Genomic DNA, 14,186 nt, shown 5'->3' with positions numbered 1-14,186 from the left:
ACGTTTGCTACTGAATGTTTATTACTTTCTCTTCATTGTTAAGTTGAAGAATTCTAAGTTGAACCACTGCAACTCAGTGGATTGTCTGTACAGCCAAGTGATCCTTACCAAGGGTGCCAGAAATATACAATGGGGAAAGAATAAAGTGTTGAATAAAGCGTTGGGAAAATTGAATACCTACACAAAGAATAAAATTGTATCTTTTTATTACATCATTCAAAAAACTAAAAATTGAGTGGGCCGACGGCCTGGGCCTTGCGCTCAATTTAAACACTGAAAGCCGGGCCACCAGCGGACTCTGGAAACGAAACGCCATTAGCCTGGCAGGCCGTGCTGCTGGCAGCGCCACGCGCTGTGCTTCCCGGAATCGACCCTTCTGCTGCCATTTGCCAACCGTCTCTCGCCGAGCCCGCGCTCCGAGGGCTGAGGCCCGCGGCCGAGGGACAGACGAGCGGCATGGAGGGCGGCACGGACGGCGGGGGTGGGGCTCGCGCCTGGCAGCACGTGTTCCTGCTCCCAGAACATTTAAAGGGTGCTTCAAAGAAGATGAAAAGTGGGCTTGTGTTTATAAAACTGGCTAACCCACGAGTTGACTCATTGGAAAAGATCTTAATGCTGGGAAGGATTGCGGGCAGGAGAAGGGGACGACAGAGGATGAGATGGCTGGATGGCATCACAGACTCGATGGACATGGGTTTGGGTAGACTCTGGGAGTTGGTGATGGACAGGGAGGCCTAGCGTGCTGCGGTTCATGAGGATGCAAAGAGTCGGACACGACTGAGCGACTGAACTGAACTGAACTGAATTGAACCCACGTTCAGGGGAAGGAGCCATGTACTTGTTGAATATGTGTCTACCGCAGCTATTTGAAATAAAAATTTTCAAGGGAAGAAAAAAAAATTCTTGGTTTATAAATGAATCGGTTCAAGCAGGAGGTTTTCTTCACTTTGCCACATCTATGGACCCTCTGCTTCTACTTCTCCACTACCTTATAATGGCCAATAAAGAGGGAAAGTTTCAGCCCCTGGATCAAGTTGTGATGGATGACATGTTCCCGGATTGCATCTTGTTGCTGAAACTTCCTGAATTTGAGAAGTTACTTACACACGTGACAGAGGAGGAAGAAATGGACAAGAAGAAATACTACAAGTACAGGAAAGAGAAGACATTAAAATGGCTAGGAAAAAAAGGTCAATGAGACTATGGCAGCATTAAAAACCAATAAGGTAAATGTCAGTGCCCGGGTACAGTCTATTGCGTTTTTCTCCTAGTTTCCAGTGACAAGGACGAGTATTATGTCCATTATGCCCATGGTCTGATATCTGATACATCCCTAAACAATTAAGTGATGACTTACCTAAATATTTAAAGCTTCCAAAACCTCCAGCTTCAGTGCCAAACCCTCCATAGAAGAAAGCAAAGTTATTGGATAAGCCCATAGAAGCAAAAGATTACACTAAGTTTAATTCTAAAGATTTCAAGACTGTGAAGAAAAATAGTAAAATGATCACAGCTCAGAAGGCTTTGGCTAAAGTTGACAAGAGTGGAATGAAAAGTATTGATTCCTTTTTTGGTGCAAAACATATTAAGAAAAATTGGAAATATTTGCACCTTTGAAAATGAAATTGAGCAAAAATATCTGCCTTCTTCATGTCCCACTTTCACCCTTCCTCCTTGGCACTGTACTTCCGAACCCTTAATTACCACCTTTTGAAAAAAGATAGGATGAGAGCAATTTTCAGATTCACTGGAACATTTCTTTGGATTTGAATTTTGTGTTTCCTGAACAAAATACGGAAAAGTAATCGTGAAACATCATGGCTGGTAGCCTTTGGAGTTTTATTTGACATCATGAAAAATAATCAAGTGAGTAGAATTAACATTTACCATCACAAATTCCTCAATAAACTGACGTGACCAAAACAAACAAACAAACAAAAAAAAGTAAAAATCAACTCAACAGGGGCTTAAAAGTATCAACTTAAGATTTGAAGCTATAAAATTCAGAGAAGAGAACAGCAGAAAACTTCAGGACATTGATCTTGGCAATATTTATTTTTGGATTTGACATTCAAAGCACAAGCAACAAAAGCAAAAATAGATAAGTAAAATTCCATCAAATTAAAAAGCTTTTGCACACATAGCAAAAGAAAATTAATAGAGTAAAATGTAAATCTATGGAATGGAAAGAAATATTTGCAAGCATGAAGAGTTGGACATGACTTGGCAATGGAACAACAACATATCCATAAGGTGTTAATGTTCAAAATGTGTAAGGAATTCCTACTGTTCATAAGCAAAAATCTGAATAACTCAACTGAAAAAAAAATAGATGAAGGATTTGAATAGACTTTCTCTAAAGAAAATATGTAATTAACCAATAGGTATATGAAAAATGCTCAATATCATTAATCAACAGGGAAAAGAAAATCAAAATAATGAGCTCTTACTTCACAGCTGTTAGCGTTAGTTGCTCAGTCATGTCTGACTCTGTAATCTCATGGATGGTAGCCTACCAGGCTCCTCTGTCCATGGAATTTTCCAGGCAAGAATACTGGAGTGGGTTGCCATGCCCTCCTCCAGAGGATCTTCCTGACCCAGTTAGGATGTATGGAAATATCATTAACACTTCATCAAAAGAAAGATAACAAGTGTAGGAGAGGATGCAGAAAAAGTGGAATCATCAATATTGATGAGAATGTATAATGGGACAGCTGCTGTGAAAAACTGGAGATTCCTCCAGAAATTAAAAATATAACTGCCATAAGACTTAACAATCTTGCTAAGTATTTATCCAAAGGGATCAAAATTAGGATCTTGAAGAGCTATTTACACTCCCATGCTCATTGGAGCACTATTCACAGTAACAAAGGTATGGAAACAAATGTCCATTAACAGGTGAATGCATAAAGAATATGTGTTATATACACACAGTCAAATATCACTGTCATAAAAAATGGAAATCCTGCCATAAGTACAACACAGATGAACCTTGAGGACAGTATGCTAAGCCAGTCACAGTAGAACAAATACTTACACTTAAATGAGGCATTTAAAATAATAAAACTCATCAAAGCATAGAGTAACATTGTGGTTTCCAGTGGCTGTTATGAGGGCAAAATGAAAAGTTTCTACTCAAATCTAAAGTTTCAGCTGTGTGAGATGAGTAAGTTGTAGAGGTCTGCTGTACAACACTGTGTCTGTAGCTAACAATACTACATTGCATATTAACAATACTGTATTTTATATTTAAAAGTTTATTAAGATTGTGATGCTCAGTCGTGTTCTACTGTGGCCCCAAGGATTGTAGGCACCAGGTTTCTCAGTTCAAGCAATTTTTCAAGCAAGAATACTGGAGTGTGACGCCATTTCTTACTCCACGGAATCTTCCAGACCCATGGATGGAATCTGCGACTTGCATCAACTGCATCAGCAGGCAGATCCTTTCCCACTTAGTCACCTGGGAAACCCAAGACTCTAAATCTCATGTTAAACGTTTTAACTACAATATAAATAAAGAAATAAAAAGAAAGCCAAGGAATGCTGGCAGCAACCAGTAATTAGAGGAAACAAGAGAAAGCTTCCTGCACAGTCCTTCTGAAGGGAATTCAAGCTTGCCAACACCTTGATTTTGAACTTCTGACCTCTGGATCAGTGAGGGAATAAATTTTAGTTGTTTTATGTCACCAAGTCTGTGGTAATTGGTTATAACAGCCACAGAAAACTAATACACTGCATAATGAAAATAGAGAATATACTGTCTTGCTAATACACTAATGAACAAGTTGGTAACACACTAAAGAATGAATTTTAGTTGTTTTATGCCACCAGTTCTTGTGGTCATTGGTTTTAACAGCCATGGAAAACTAATACACTGTATGATGAAAATAGAGAATATTCTGGCTTTAGCCCTGGAAGAACAGTCACGTAATGTGACTATTACATTTCTCTTAATCTGAAATTCTGTTATTTGGAAGAAGTATCCCTATTTTGTGAGCTTTTAAAACAAAAGTCATACTACCAATTGCAATTGTGACACATCTTTGATTGATAAAAGTATACCAGTTAAAAGATAATTTTGCCTTTTATCCTAAAAGATAAAAGGATGAAGCTTTGCCAGATTCTTTTTCTATATCTTTTGAGAGAGTTATATGGTATTTCTTCTGAAGTGTGTTGCTATGGTGATTTTCATTTATTGAATTTAAGATTTTGAACTAATCTTGTGTTCCTAGGATAACCCCAATTGGCCATCATGTATAATGATCTTTATTTATTGCTATATTTGATTTACTAATATTTTATTAAGGATATCTAAAGCTATATTTCTGAGGATATTGATCTCTAGAAGTTTTTCAGAATCTCTTATAAAATCTTTGAGTTTGTTTTTGCTGGGTAATACTGATTTTAATTCTTAGTAAATTATGTAGTTTGTCTTCTATGGAATTTATTCATTTCACTCTAAGACATCAAATTTACTGGCAAAACTAGATAACTGATACTCGTTAGTAGCCTTTAATGTCCTTAAGACCTATAGAAATATCCTTTTTCTCATTTACTGATGGCAATTATGGTATCATATACCCATTTATTTTAAAGATCTTTTCAGAGATCTATTATTATTGATCAAAGTAGAAATATTGAGTTTCACTGAAGCTTTTCTGTTGTTTTTCCTTCTCATGATCTTAGTGATTTCTGCTCTTCCCTTTATTATTTTATTATTTCTTCTGCATTAATTTGTCTTCTTTTTCTAGTTTTTAAGGTGGAATTTTTCACTTACTAATTTCTTATTTTCTTTTGTATAAGCATTTAATATAACATTTTTTCCCAAGCACTATTTTCTGTCTCACAAATGTTAAGATTTTGTGTTTCCATTACTACTAAATCAGAATATTTAAAATTGTCCTTGTGTTGTGTGTATATGTATAAAGTAATAAACACAGAGACAAAGGAGAGAAAAGAAATTGTGAATTCTGAATACTTGAAACTTGAATTATCAATCTTTTGAACTACATCTTTTTCACATTAATCATGCATTTATTTCTCATAACACAGTTATGGTATAGATATTATTAATACTCTTGTATTACAGATAAATCATTGCTCAATAATCCTATCTTGAAATTGGTAGATTATTACAGTAAGAAATTTGAATATTATGTCAGATCAGGGAGAAAATCTTTCTATTATATCTTAATTCTCTACATCTGCTGGAAATTATAATAAAATTTTGATCTTCTAGATTGATTTCTAGGTATTTTGATTATTATTTGTTTATTTTTATTGTTGAACTAAATTCTGATAAAAATCCTCAAGTTGCTTTCTAACTATTTCATCATATTCTCAGAAGAATTCATTTTTATTTTGAAAGTTTTAAGAAAGAAAGAGGTAGGCTCTTGTATATGCTTTTATAAAATTAGGAGGGTAGATTACTGTAGCAACATCAAGAAGGTTATGAGTAAAACAGTTATTTAAAAGATGATCTGAGTTGATCATTTGATTCCCATTGAAATATAAAAAGAAGGCCACACTAGGAATGTGGCAATGCTATGCTAAGTCGCTTCAGTCGTGTCCGACTCTGTGCGACCCCATAGATGGCAGCTCACCAGGCTCTGCCGTCCCTAGGATTCTCCAGGCAAGAATACTGGAGTGGGTTGCCATTTCTTTCTCCTGTGCATGAAAGGGAAAAGTGAAAGTGAAGTAGCTCAGTCGTGTCCGACTCTTAGCGACCCCATGGACTGTAGCCTACCAGGCTCCTCCGTCCATGGGATTTTCCAGGCAAGAGTACTGGAGTGGGGTGCCATACACAAGTCTATTAAATGAATGCAATTGATGTCTGTGGGAAGGTGTTTGCCTGGATCAAGTTGTGCTAGATTCATTTTTGTTGTTAAAATCTGATTTTTAATAATTGATCACACATTATTTTTGCTCATTGATCTCTATGTCAGACACGACTGAGCGACTTTACTTGCACTCTTCCCTTTCATGCACTGGAGAAGGAAATGGCAACCCACTCCAGTATTCTTGTCTGGAGAATCCCAGGGATGGCGGAGCCTGGTGGGCTGCCGTCATGGGGTCGCACAGAGTCGGACACGACTGAAGCGACTTAGCAGTAGCAGCATTCTTGTTCTAACTTCAGCAGTTTTTATATCTTTTTAAAAGCTGTATCTATTGTTATGTGTCCTCACAAGTTGAGGAAATAAAAGATATTTGTGTACCTTTTTTTTTTTCCCAAAAAGATACATCTTCTTTCAAAAGACATAAATGTAATTTTAATTCTCTTGGTGAAGAATGTAAATGAACCAAACGTGATTTTGTGCTAGTCAGTAACACAGAACCAAATGAAATGCTTTGAATTATCTTATTAGTAAAAATCCTTTTTTTTTTCTGAGTAAGAAACCATACTTGTATCTCAACCTTTATAGAATGAAGAAGACTCTGACCTCTCCACCCCCTTTTGAGGGAAGATAGGGAGTTAAATATGTGCAAGTAACTCTGTGGAGGGCTAAAAATAATTTTGGAAACTAAAAAACTAACTTATTTGCATTTCTTTAGCTTGCCATAAGCCCACACGATCTTTTCTTTAAGGAATAAGAGAAGACTCTTATTAAACAGAGATTTTTACTTAAAATTAAAGTTAGAATATTTCTGATTTATTCATTAGTGCAGCTACTGTACTTTCTTCAGACCACTGCGCTGTGCTGTACTTAGTCGCTTAGTCGTGTCCAACCGTGTCCAGCTCTTTGCAATCCCATGGACTCCTCTGTCCTGCCCAACTCTGTGACTCGCCAGGCTCCTCTCTCCATGGGGATTCTACTGGAGTGAGTAGCCACGCCTTTCTCCAGGGATCTAATCCAGGTCTCCTTCATTGCAGATTTTTACTGAAATTAGAAAATTTCACCCTGTGTTCTAATCCAACTTTTTCAAGTTGATTCATAACACTGTAATATGAACATGCTTATAAACATTATTGCCATCTTAGTGTTCATACTTTACTCTGATTTTATGTAGGAAACTTTCATTATTTTAAAATAAACAATGTTTATTGAGATATTTTATTAGTAAGCTTACACTGTGACTTTTCTTCAGAAGTTACAACTTTCTTCAGAGATGATACCAATTACTACTGATTTTTCCTCATTTCTGTATCAAATTAGAGTCCATAACACTAATGTTTGAATGAAAAGTCATCATTTATATCATTAATATAAAATAGTATATGGCAACAGTCATTATTATAACCACTTTGCTTATAAAATCTAGATATTTGTCATATCTTTATATCAGTCTTTCAAAGCAACCTAATCTATTCTATATAGATGGTATATGTTTATGTATAAATTATTTATCATAATGTACTTTTCTACAGCAAATGTTTAGGGAAAATGGTATTTAAGCATTTCTTAAAGTTGGGGATTACTTGACGTATTGATCATAAAAGAAATAAGCCTTTCATAGTCTATGTCTGATATTTTTCCATATTCTGGTATTTGGTCTTAAAATTTCTATTCAGATTAAGTGGTGTGGTATGTGAACTAAGTTTGCACATATATCCAGACTCACTTTTGTTTTCTTTTGCTTCTCAAAGCCATTGAATCAGATATTCATTTTTTTTTCCTACTTCTTTAGTTGCTTGGTCTTGATTTTATGCCCCACTTAAAATGGGACTTTTCTTTATTATTAAACTTTGAGCCACAGAGAAATTAACCTCATTCTATTTGATATTGCTAGATTTATCCTTGGGTTTTCCATTGATATTGATTTCTGAGCAGAGAAAAGAGATCCAGAATGAGGGATCTCCTTTTGTCCAGTGGCTTACCCTGACCTCTGAAATGAATGATTGTAATGGAGCTCTACCATAGTCTCTTGCTATTGATTTCCTACCACCCGGAAACACCGTAATACAATTGGAGGCTGGGAGTCATTTTAATGTCTTCTTGCGTTTGGCCTCATTGAATCTAAGACTAGAATAAATTGCTTAAAGCAGATTTTGTGTTTGGAATTCGGTTTCATTTTTAAAACTACTTTGAAAGTTTATTCATTGTAATGTATTCCTTTGTCTCTATCAGTCAGTACTTAGGAAGAGAGAATTTAAATATTTGCCCTCAAGTTGTCAATTTTCTTAGAAGTATAATTTATCTTGTTTTGACATCTCGTCATGAAACACTAACATTTGTTATTTGGTTGTTTCACATAATACAGTGGTAGTCCCAGGAGCTATCGGGGTTTATGGGACAATTTTATCTTCCTATAAATTGTCCCAGGGCAGTGTGCATTTCCAGGCTTCTAGGCTGTCACTTCTCAATACTCTATGTCTCCAGATACCAGTCAATTTCCTCCTACTATTTTCCTGATTCTAATATGCTGAAGGATTAGATAACAGGTATTAAATTTGTCTTTACTAGAGTGAGTTTCACAAAGATGCTTCTAGGATAGGGAGCATTTTCTTCAATTATAAATTGTCAGGTCTGTTTCTGGTGGCATTTAGTAAGATTTTTTTTTCCACTTTTTTTTCTTGGTTATTGTCACATGAACTTTTAACCAAAAATTCAGACATCGTTTGGAGAACTATTATTCTACAATTCTTAACTGTACTTCATAATGAGCAAACAGAAAAGGTCATCTGAATTCTGTCTGTGACAGATACTAAAATAGGAATGACAGAAATACTGAAAGATTTTGCTCAATACCTGTTTTAACGTGAATGTTCAGGCAAATAGTAATCAGCAAAGAATCCTTTATACATAAACAATTTTATTTCATAAAAAAATCATAATTATTATTCACTGTTATCAGACCACTTTGATAGATAATGAATGGGGATGCTAAGATAAAAAAGATACTCATGTTTTATGTACAGACCAATTGTTTACTTTTTAATTCATTTTTTTATTGAAGGACAATTGCTTTACAGAATTTTTTTGTTTTCTGTCAAACCTCAACATGAATCAGCCATAGGTATGCATATATCCCCTCCCTTTTGAACCTCCCTCCCATTTTCCTCCCCACCCCACCCCTCTAGGTTGATACAGAGCCCCATTTTGAGTTTCCTGAGCCATATAGCAAATTCCCGTTGACTATCTATTTTACATATGGTAATGTAAGTTTCCATGTTACACTTTCCATACATCTCACTCTCTCCTTCCCTCTCCCCATGTCCATAAGTCTATGTCTGTTTCTCCATTGCTGCCCTGTAAATAAATTCTTCAGTATCATTTTTCTCGATTCCGTATATGTGCGTTAGAATACAATATTTATCTTACTCTTTCAGACTCACTTCACTCTGTATAATAGGTTCTAGGTTCATCCACCTCATCAAAACTGACTTATATGCATTCCATTTTATGGCTGATTAATAGTCCATTGTGTGTATGTACCACAACTTTATCCATTCATCTGTCAATGGACATCTAGGTTGCTTCCATGTTCTAGCTATTGTAAACAGTAATGCAATGAAAAATGGGACACGTGTCTTTTTCAGTTTTGGTTACCTTAGGGTATATGCCTAGGACTGGGATTGCTGGGTCATATGGTGGTTTTATTCCTAGTTTTTTAAGGAATCTCCATACCATCTTCCATAGTTCAGTTCAGTTCAGTCACTCAGTCGTGTCTGACTCTTTGTGACCCCATGGACTGCAGCACACTAGGCCTCCCTGTTCATCGCCAACTCCCAGAGTTTACTCAAACTCAAGTCCATTGAGTCGGTGATGCTATCCAACCATCTCATCCTTTGTCGTCCCCTTCCCCTCCTGCCTTCAATCTTTCCTAGCATCAGGTTCTTTTCAAATGAGTCAGTTTTTCGCACCAGGTGGCCAAACTACTGGAGTTTCAGCTTCAGCATCAGTCCTTCCAATGAATATTCAGGACTGATTTCCTTTAAGATGGGCTGGTTGGATCTCCTTGCAGTCCAAGGGACTCTCGAGAGTCTTCTCCAACACCACAGTTCAAAAGCATCAATTCTTGGGCGCTCAGCTTTCTTTATAGTCCAACTCTCACATCCATACATAACTAATGGAAAAACCATAGCTTTGACTAGATGGACTTTTGTTGGCAAATTGATATAGCCACTATGGAAAGATCCATCTTCCTTCCATAGTGGCTGTATCAATTTACATCCCCACCAAGAGTGCAAGAGTGTTCCCTTTTCTCCACACCCTCTCCATGCCCTCTGTAGACTTTTTGGTGATGGCCATTCTGATTGGTGTGAGGTGATATCTCATTGTAGTTTTGATTTGCATTTCTCTAATAATGAGCTATGTTGAGCATCTTTTCGTGTGTTTGTTAGCTATCTGTATGTATTCTTTGGAGAAATGTCTGTTTAGGTCTTTTCCCCACTTTTAGATTGGGTTGTTTGTTTTTCTGGCATTGAGTTGTATGAGTTGCTTATATATTTTGGAAGTTAATCCTTTGTCAGATGTTTCACTGAAAATAATGCTATTATTTTCTCCCATTCTGAGGGTTGTCTTTTCACCTTGCTTATAGTTTCCTTTGCTGTGCAAAAGCTTTTAAGTTTAATCAGGTCCCACTTGTTTAATTTTATTTTTATTTTCGTTACTCTAAGAGGTGGGTCACAGAGGATCTTGCTTTGACTTTTGTCATTGAGTATTCTGCCTATGTTTTCCTCTAAGAGTTTTATAGTTTCTGGTCTCACATTTAGGTCTTTAATCCATTTTGAGTTTATCTTTGTGTATGGTGTTAGGAAGTGTTCTAATTTCATTCTTTTACAAGTAGCTGTCCAGTTTAGTCTTCGTTAGTTTTTGTTGTCTTTGTTAGTTTGATTAGTATGTGCCTTGGCATGTTTCTCCTTGGGTTTATCATGTATCTGGTTCTTTGTGCCTCTTGCACTTGATTGACTATTTCCTTTTCCCTGTTGAGGAATTTTTCAACTATAATCTCGTCAAAGTTTTTCTCATACCCTTTCTTTTTCTCTTCTTCTTCTAGGACCCCTATAATTCAAATGTTGGTGCATTTGATATTGTCCCAGGGGTCTCTGAGACTATCCTCAGTTTTTTTCATTCTTTTTACTTTATTTTGCTCTTCAGAAGTTATTTCCACCATTTTATCTTCCAGCTCACTGATTCATTCTTCTGCTTTAGGTATTCTGCTAATGATTCCTTCTAGAGTATTTTTGATTCCAGTAATTATGTTGTTTGTCTCTGTATGTTTATTCTTTAATTCTTCTAGGTCTTTGTTAATTGTTTCTTGCATTTTCTCCATTTTGTTTTCAAGGTTTTTGATCATCTTTACTATCATTATTCTGATTTTTTTTTCAGGGAGTTTACCTACTTCCTCTTCATTTATTTGGACTTCTGTGTTTCTAGTTTGTTCCTTCATTTGCATAGCATTTCTCTGCCTTTTTATTATTATTTTTTTTAACTTATTGTGTTTGAGGTCTCCTTTTTCCAGGCTTTAGGGTTGAATTCTTTCTTCCTTTTGGTTTCTCCCCTCCTAAAGCTGGTCCAGTGGTTTGTGTAAGATTCATATAGGGTGAAATTTGTGCTGAGTTTTTGTTTGTTTTTCCTCTGATGGGCAAGGCTGAGTGAGGTTGTAATCCTGTCTGCTGATGATTGAGTTGGTATTTTTGTTTTGTTTGTCGTTTAGATGAGGCATCCTTCACAGGGTGCTACTGGTGGTTGGGTGATGGCGGGTCTTGTATTCAAGTGTCTTCCTATGTGTGAGTTCTCACTATTTTATACTCCCTAGGGTTAGTTCTCTGGAGGTCTAAGGTCTTGGAGTCAGTGCTCCTACTCCAAAGGCTCAGAGCTTGATCTCTGGTCAGGAATGAAGATTCCACAAGTGGTTTGTTATGGCATTAAGTTAGATTAAAACAAATATCCAAAAAGGAGAAACAAAAGATGAACCCCAGACAAATGGCATTTACAAAATCAGGCAAATAATAATTAAAATGTAGAATATACACATATACATATACACCCATGAGCAAAGTCAAAACATTCCAACAAAAATAAAGTACAATAGATTAACCTGACAAACAAAGGAAATCAAAAATTATATTTACCAGTTAAGAACAAAACTAACTAAAGCAGAAAGTGGAAAACAAAACTAAAGCAAGGTACCAAGTGGGGAATAAAGCAATAAAAATGAAACCAACCAATACGTTGAGAAAAAAGGAAAGAAAGAAAGGATATGCAAAGTTGAACAGAGGTAGAGGAAGGAGATTTATATACACTAATGATTAGCTGCAAGGGGAAAAAAGAACAGTAGGAAAGGCAAACAATGGAATAAATGTAGAAAAAATATAGTATGTTTAAAAAAATTAAAATTATAAAAACGAGAAAAGAAAAAAAAACAGAAAAAGAAAGAAAAAAGGAAAACTCCACAGAACTATAAAAGCCCAATGTAGATGCAGAGGTTTATAACAACAATAAAAAGTGTGACTGAATATACACATATACATATACACCCATAAGCAAAGTCAAAACAGTCCAACAAAAATAAAGTATAACAGATTGACCCGGTGAACAAAGGAAACCAACAATTATATCTACCAGAACAAAACTAACTAAAGCACATACTGGAAAACAAAACTAAAGCAAGGTGTCAATTGGGGAATAAAGCATTGAAAATAAAACTAACAAATATGTTTAGAGGAAAAGAAAGAAAGAATAGATATGCAAAGTTAAATAGAAGTAGATGAATATTTAGATACATTAAAGATCAACTGCAAGGAGAAAAGAAAGGTAGGAAAAGCAAACAAGGGAATAAATGTAGAAATAATAATAATAGGCTTAGAAAATTAAGAATTAAAATTAAGAAAAAGAGAAAAAAAAAAAAAAAAAAGGAAAACTCCCCAGAATTGCAAAAGCCCAAGTAGATGTGGAGATTTATAACAACAATAAAAAACGTGACTGAGAAAAAAAAGGAAAGAAAACAAAGCTCAAAAGCTTAATTAGATTTCATAGTGCCAGTAAAATCAACAACTACAACAGAGGGGAGGAAAAAGGAGAAAAAAAATCCAAAAGAATCTACAGAAGAAATCAAAACATAAGAATAATAAATGTTTTTCTTGAGTCACTGCTGTCAGAATCCTTTCCCTTGCTGGGTGTCGCGGCCCACCTCACCTCCCTAGGCTACCCTCTGACACTGTGCTGATCTCTGGACCTGTTGTGGGGGCAGGTCAGAGTCTAATCTGGTCCTACACCTCGTGTTCTTGCCTCCAATATCCACAGCTATCAGAACTAATGCCTTTTCTTTTGTGGGAGCTCTCAATGACCTTTTATATACTCCATAGACACAGTCTGCCTAGTTGATCATGTGGATTTAATCTGCAGCTTGTACAGGTGGTGGGAAGGTTGTGGATTTTCTTCCTTAGCCATACTGACCCTGGGTTTCAATTGTAGTTTTACTTCCACCTCTGCGTGTGGGTCGACCACTGGAGTTTGCTCCTGAGGCTGCACTGAAGGACTTGGGTTTGGCCATGTGAGGGTCAAGTGTGGAGGTGGTGCAGCTGCTTGGGTTGCAGTGGTTCTGGCAGCACCAGGTACTCAGGGGAGTTGGCGGCTAGGGCAGCAGGAAATATAGTGCTCTAGAAGGGTGTGGAAACCAGTATTGGCCAATACATTCCAGTATTCTTGCCTAGAGAGCCCCACTCCCTGACAGAGAAGCCTGGCAGGCCACAGTCTACAGGGTTGCAAAGAGTCAGACACTACCGAAGCGACCCTGTGGGCATAGACACAATACTTTTTTTGCCTATGGCAGCTCTGCCCCAGTGAGAGATGAGCATGAAGGTGGCTTACCTGTTTGGCTTGTGGGGACCCTGAAGATGTCAAGTGTGCAGGAACACTGACTGCCTCCACTGCAGGAGTTGTGGCCCTATCAAAGTATTTTTTCCAGCCTCTTGTAGCTGGCCATCAGAAGGTCTCTTTGGCTCGTCTTTCCCTGTGGCTCTACCTGTTCAGGCATTTAGAGGGCTTCCTTGCCTGGGGTTATTCTCTGTTGTCCACGCATCAGGCACATATAGGGGTCCCCCTGGCTGGGGTCTTACTCTGTAGATCAGCGTGTGACGCACTTAAAGGGGCACACTGGGTGGGGTCCTACTCTGTAGTTCAGTGCGTCAGGCATTTGATGTGCCAGATTCTCTATTGTTCAGCTGCCAATGCTGGTGTGTGGGGGGAGAGAGGCTATGGTGATGGTTCCACCCCCTATGTGTGATTCAGCAGTATTGCCTT

At 37.0% G+C, this 14,186-nt stretch overlaps 1 pseudogene; it reads left to right on the top strand.

Annotated features, from left to right (window-relative positions):
- The first annotated feature begins 365 nt into the window (after positions 1-365).
- Positions 366-1,617, top strand: LOC145545599 (ribonuclease H2 subunit B pseudogene; annotated as a pseudogene).
- Positions 1,618-14,186: the final 12,569 nt, after the last annotated feature.

The sequence above is a fragment of the Giraffa tippelskirchi genome, chromosome 4 (genome assembly GCF_054371585.1).
Source record: "Giraffa tippelskirchi isolate mGirTip1 chromosome 4, T2T-mGirTip1v1.2.pri, whole genome shotgun sequence".
NCBI lineage: Eukaryota > Metazoa > Chordata > Mammalia > Artiodactyla > Giraffidae > Giraffa > Giraffa tippelskirchi.
The sequence above is the reverse complement of the archived record's forward strand: the minus strand, read 5'-3'. Positions and strand labels throughout refer to the sequence as shown.